At 53.3% G+C, this 6654-nt stretch overlaps 1 pseudogene across 1 annotated transcript; it reads left to right on the forward strand.

Annotated features, from left to right (window-relative positions):
- Nucleotides 1-174: 174 nt before the first annotated feature.
- On the forward strand, nucleotides 175-1654 carry LOC308175097 (annotated as a pseudogene). The gene is made up of 2 exons: nucleotides 175-1226; nucleotides 1418-1654. The product of its transcript is annotated as an uncharacterized misc_RNA (transcript).
- Nucleotides 1655-6654: the final 5000 nt, after the last annotated feature.

Raw genomic sequence — 6654 nt, forward strand, 5'->3', positions numbered from 1 at the left:
ATGTTATGTTACGACCTGGATGGATGGGGCTCATTGTGATGCACGGAGCGGTGCGTTTGATAACATTCCACGCATCACAATGAGCCGGCCGGTCCTCGACCGATTCCCCGATACTACCTCCCCACCGCTGATCCACCTCCGCTAAAACCTAAAAACCCTGTCTCTCTCCCCCAGGCGTCCACCTCGTCCGACGGAATGCTGACCCTTGACCTCGTCCACGAGGAAGACGGCTTTCCCCCTCCGGAGGAGGAAGAAGAAGAAGAAGAAGGAGAAGGGGGAGATTTCTGGGAGAGGAGCTTCCAGGCCGACTTCCGGACAGACCGACCTCCGCCGGTCGCAAGCGGTCCGGCACGGACGTCTCCAAGCTGCGCGCCGCCTCCAGGGAGCCCCGGGTGAAGACGACCGGCAGCCTGCCCAGGGGCAGCGAGCTCTCCTGGGGCGGGGCGCACCACCACCACCACCACCACCACCCGGAGGCTCCGTGCCGCACCCCGCAGCCGGGGAAACGGCTCAGCGCCCTGGGGCGCAGTCGCTGCTCCTCCATGGACGAGGTCCTCTCCTCGCGGCCTGTCAGGGGTCCTCTCCTCCGCCCTCCTCCTCCTCATCCCCAGGCCGAGGCCGAGGAACCTTCTTCTTCTGCTTCTTCTTCTTCTGCGCCTTCCCAGCCGGTCGGACAGCTGCAGAGTCTCATCGCCCAGAAGATGCAGCGGGCGCAGGAGCTGCTGGAGGAGATGCGGTTGCAGGAGCTGCAGCGGGGGGGGAAGGGTCTGAAGAGCCTGGACTCCCCCCGCCTGCACCACCTCCGGGGGGGGTCTCCGTCGCACCACCATCACGGCCACGCCCGGTCCTCCGGCTCGCCGCGGGGCAGCAGGGGCGGCGACTCGCCTCGCCTCAGGGTCAAAGGGGAATCCCCGAGGTCAAAGGGCAAGAAGTCGTCGTCGTCGTCCCGCTCCAAGGCCGCCGCCGCCGAGCCGCCCCACCCGAAGGGCGTCGACTCCCCCGCCTCCCCGAGGGCCAACGGCTCCCCGCGCCTGAAGGCCGTCGACTCTCCCCGGAGAGGGACCGACTCCTCCTCACCCCGGCCCAAGACTTCTGACTCTCCCCGTCGCAAGACAGAGACAGACCTCCCGTCCGTTCCTCCGAAGGGAACCGACTCCGAAGGGAACCGAGGTTCTGACCCGCCGTCTCCGAAAGGCGCCGTCGAGGATTCTCCCCGGTCCAAAAGTGTCTGACTTGGACCCAGAGGGTCTGAGGGGCGCCGACTCCCCAGGTGTGAAAGACCCTGACTCCCCCCCCCCTCAGAAGGGTCAGGACTCTCAGAGTCAAGACCCAAGTCTGACCGCTCAGGGACTCTCCGGCGGGTCTGAAGAGCAACGTGGACTCACCTTGTCTCCATGGTTCTGACCCTCCCCCTCAGGCCCCGCCCCCTCTGGCTCAGGCCCCGTCCCCTCACCTGCGCGGCGTCTGCGACTTGGAGAGCCGGCGGGCTGAGGCGGAGCGTCTGCTGGAGGAGGCGGTGTCGTCGTGGCGACAGGCGCAGGAGGTGCTGGAGGAGGTGAAGGAGCTGCAGACCCAGACGCTGAACCGCCGCCGGCCCAGGAGGAGGACCACGGACACGCCCCCGCCGCAGGACGACCAATCAGAGAGCCTGTGACGTTAGCGTCAGCCACTCACAGCTGGGGAAGGAAGGAAGCACGCTAGCTTTACTCCGATTCAAGACTAGAGGAAAGAAAGAGCACTACCGTTTATAATGCTGTTACTCACTGACTGACTACTGGAGCACTACCGTTTATAATGCTGTTACTCACTGACTGTTGGAACACAAGTCACTGTTTTAGTGATCCTGTTCCTGTTCCCCTTTGCACTTTTTTTCCACACGGATCCTTGTTACTCTACTGTAGATTAGACGACGCTGGTGAGACTGACGTCAAGTTGGGTTGCGAGCAGCCCAGGCAGCCCAGGCCCGCGGGTCTCGAAACCTGAGACACACCAGCTACTGTCTCTGTTAACCAGCTACGCTATTCAAATTCGACAGCTCGGTGGGGGGGGGGTACGGAGGTATTTGAACTTGAGGAGTTTTACTGTCTCAAAAACAGGACTCTGTGGGGAGCGAGGCAGACTCCTTTGCCGTGTTTGTTGGTGTGAATCATTGATAATACATCTGTACATAACAGCTATAATTAATAATACACAACGTCTCTGACAGAACCACGGGTGTCAGTGAGGGTGACGTGCTTTTTGGCACAAGCCCCTCCCTGTAGCTCCTGTAAGGTCACATGGTGTCGCAGGCTTTAGACCCCCGCCTGCGTGAACAGGTTGGCTGGGTCTGGTACGTACCATGTCTATGCTGTGTCTGGTACGTACCATGTCTATGCTGTGTCTGGTACGTACCATGTCTATGCTGTGTCTCCCGACCCTGTTTTTTGTTCTGTATGTCTATAGACCCGTATGGCTGGGGGGGGTGGCTCAGTACTGGGTTGTGGGTGGGGAGGAGGGAGGGGGGGGGGGCAGGAGGGAGGGGGGGGGGGGGTGACTCAGACTGAGAGGCAGAACCAGAAATGTAGCTTTGCCCCCCCTAGGGAAACTCTTCCTGTACTTGTATTTACATTTCTGGTCGGCCAGACTGGAGGGGAGGGGGGGGGTTGGAGGTTTTCATTACAGAACGCTTTGAACTGAGAAACATGGAGTGTGCGTGTGTGTGTATGTGTGTGTGTGTGGTGCGTGTGTGTGCATGGACGTGAAATGCTTTTTTAAGATGAATGAGAATGAGGAGAGTTGGGAGAGTGTGTCTGTCTCTGAGGGGCTTCACCTCGGCGTGACGCCGTGTGCAGAACACGCTGTCGAGCCGCCGGTTCTGCTCTCTGAAGGTTCCGCTTTACCGTCAGGTCCAGTAACCTTCAGACTCCAGACGGCTCGCTGGGCAGAGTATTCTGGTTGTTGTAGTTCTTCTTCTCAGAGATTTTTTTTTTTACCTTAGAAGCAGTTTTAACTTCTTTCTGCACCAGCGATTCCTAAACCAAGCAAGCGACGATATCCCAGGGATAACGGAAGCCGATTTCTGAAGTTTAAATCTTTTAAAACCTACAAAATGTTTCCCCCAACTGTCTACGTTTCTGGGATGGTGGGGAGAGGCGAAATAATTAAGAATATTCTAGAATATTCTAACGGCCAAATATGCTGCAAACGTGCGGCAGAGACATTCCACTTCACCAGCGTGTACAATCCAAGTGGTCAATGTACTGTAACCAATCAGAATGGAGCAATGTTTACTCTGAAACTCACTAAAAAGGCCACTTTAGTGAAGATATAGAGTAACTTTCTGTTTCACTCTATAATAATTATAAGCAATAATTGACGTTGAGAGGTAGTGGTACCGCGGTATCGTGGTAGCGATACGTACGGCTAAGTAGCCGAACAGATACAAACTGTCAAACCTCGCCACAGCTCGTAGGCCGTGTCATAGCGGCTCCTAGCCAATAGCATCCGTGGTCCTTAGCCAGGTCTCAGAGCAGTGCATTGACACTGACACGTTTTTATTAAATGTATAAAATATTGCAGATATAGTAAGTAGATGATGTAATGGGGAAGGCCGACGTGTTAACTGTGTTGATGGATGCTAGGCTAACGTGAACGCTCTCGCTAAGCTGCTGGCTGCTGTTGGACGTGTGACCGACCAGCCACTAAGTTTCAGCAGCAGCCAGATCCAGATATGGCCGAGGCACACGGGAAGCGGCATATTGGCCGGCCGCTTCCGAGGGGGGTATAGGAGTATTTCTGGACTAGGATCCGTCGCGCAACACCGCCCCCGGGGTGCCGGAATAACGGTGCTGGGCTCGAGGAGCCAGTCAGCTAGTCTGCCTGGCGCCCTCCTCTGGGACTGCCGGCCACGGGGTCGTGCGGCGGATCCAATGCAATAGGCAGGGGATAATTGGATGCTAAGTTGGGTTAAATTGGCTACCAAATTGGGTGAAAAAGGGATAAAATCTGAAAAACAAATTAAAAAAAAAAAAGTTTCAGCAGCAGCGTCGGCTTGGCAACGACATCCTCTGAGATCAATGTCATCCTGCCACGTACGCCGTTAGCCTGCAGGCTAGCCTGGTTATAATCCAGTTGGTTCTGTAATCCAGCAAAGTAGGAAGTGTGTTTTCATTTCCATGGAAGGGGAAGTGGATCTTAGAGTTGAGTTGCCAAGGCCACAAAGACAGAGAGAGGGGGGGGGGGTGAACCGCCAATGGACGCTGTGATCTTTTTTCAGACGGAACGGTTAAAGAGGCTACTGTGTAGGCAGGGGGTCCTCGTGAAAGAGACCGTGGTGTCTGTGGGACTGCCTGCCAGAAAAGAAAGGTTAAGTAACCTAAGCCGCGGGTATATGTGGGTACATGGATATACCAACTGTTAATGTAATCAGGTAGCCTTTATTACAAAACAAGGGTTTTTATAAATGTATTTATTTGTTCAGGTAATGTGACACGCTGTTCCTCTGTTGTTTTAGTTAATTGAGGAGCTTTGATCCACAGAAGCCAGCGAGTGGGAGGACTAAGAGAGAGAGAGAGAGAGACAGAGAGACAGAGAGAGACAGAGAGACAGAGAGAGAGAGAGAGACAGAGAGACAGAGAGAGAGACAGAGAGACAGAGAGAGACAGAGAGACAGAGAGACAGAGAGACAGAGAGAGAGAGAGAGACAGAGAGAGAGTGTTATTAACGCTGATCTTCTCTGAGGAGAAATGCTATCAGGGGATTATGATCGCAGGCTGGTCTCTGTGTCTCTGTGGTGTTCGTGGCATTCTGGGTCAGGTGGTTCTGATGATTTAAATCGTTTTTTCAATCGCCTTTCTTTTAAAAGGTGTACAGGTGTAATCTATCTCACAACAGGAAGTCATAGTTCCCGTTTCTGTGGGGGAGGAACAGGAGGTTGTGAGAAGGTTCTCAGGGCACAACGATGTTTTTAATCAAACTGTGACATCATCGTGTGTGACATCATCATGTGTTGGTCTGCACTTTGTACCAGAACAGAATGTGGAAATAAAACCTGGTTTGTGTCACAGGGCAGTATGTCTCCTGCCATGTCATTGGCTGACTGCCAACATGTGTCCTGCCATGTCATTGGCTGACTGCCAACATATGTTTCCTAGGTCAGCGGGTTGAAATGAACAAACACCGAACAAACATCTAGGACAAACGCTCCGTCAGTCACCTCACAGAAATATACTTATACAGTTTACAGTTATACAGATACATCATATATCACTTATACAGTAGACAGTTTGGTTTAATTGATTGTGTGTATGTGTGTGTTCCGTCAAGAGCAATGCATTGCGGTGCTTTTGGTGCACACAACAACCCAACAATACAACAACACATCAACACAACAACAACACAACAATACAACAACACATCAACACAACAACACAACAACAACACAACAACACAACAATACAACAACACAACGACAACACAACAATACAACACAACACAACAACAACACAACAACACAACAATACAACACAACAACAACAACACAACACAACAATACAACAATACAACAACACATCAACACAACAACAACACAACAACCCAACAATACAACAACACAACAACAACACAACAACAACACAACACAACACAACAACAACACAACAACCCAACAATACAACAACACATCAACACAACAACAACACAACACAACAACAACACAACACAAAAACACAACAACACAACAACAACAACATGCAATCCAGCGTTTGTCTAGACTCTAGAGGACAGATCATCCCACCACTGCGTTTGTAATCTGAGCAAAGACAAAGACCTGTTTATTTTATTTAGCGACTGCCTGGAAAGGCTTTGTGAAAGGTGAAAATGTCTCAAAGCAAATCTCCATAAACGGATTTATCAACAGCAATTGTGAAATGACTAATGTATGCGTCAGTGGAAATAAATAATTTACACATAACTTCCTTTGTCTCTTGTGGCTTTGCTGTTAAATATGATTCCAGTCCCTCGAGGGGGATAGAGGGATGGGGGGGGGAGATGGAGGGATGAGGGGGTGGAGGGATGAGGGGGGGGTGGAGGGATGGGGGGATGGAGGGATGAGGGGGGGGGTGGAGGGATGAGGGGGATGGAGGGATGGAGGGATGAGGGGGATGGAGGGATGAGGGGGGGGGTGGAGGGATGGGGGGGGATAGAGGGATGGAGGGATGGGGGGGGGTGGAGGGATGAGGGGGATGGAGGGATGGGGGGGGTGGAGGGATGGAGGGATGGAGGGATGGGGGGGGGATGGAGGGATGGAGGGATGAGGGGGGGATGGAGGGATGGAGGGATGAGGGGGGGATGGAGGGATGAGGGGGGGATGGAGGGATGAGGGGGGGGATGGAGGGATGAGGGGGGGGGTGGAGGGATGAGGGGGGGGGATGGAGGGATGAGGGGGGGGGATGGAGGGATGGAGGGAGGGGGGGATGGAGGGAGGGGGGGATGGGGGGATGGAGGGATGGGGGGGGGGTTGGAGCTGCATTTTTTATCATATTACCCCATTAGGACCGAATTAAGTATTCACATTTAATTATACATGATTAGGAAACGTGAAACAAGACTCTCATTTTAAACTGCTGCACCTTCGCGACAACAATCCAAGTCGTTCTCCGCGACAGCGCCATCCAT

Source organism: Nansenia antarctica, assembly GCF_963989245.1.
Source record: "Nansenia antarctica genome assembly, contig: SCAFFOLD_249, whole genome shotgun sequence".
NCBI lineage: Eukaryota > Metazoa > Chordata > Actinopteri > Argentiniformes > Microstomatidae > Nansenia > Nansenia antarctica.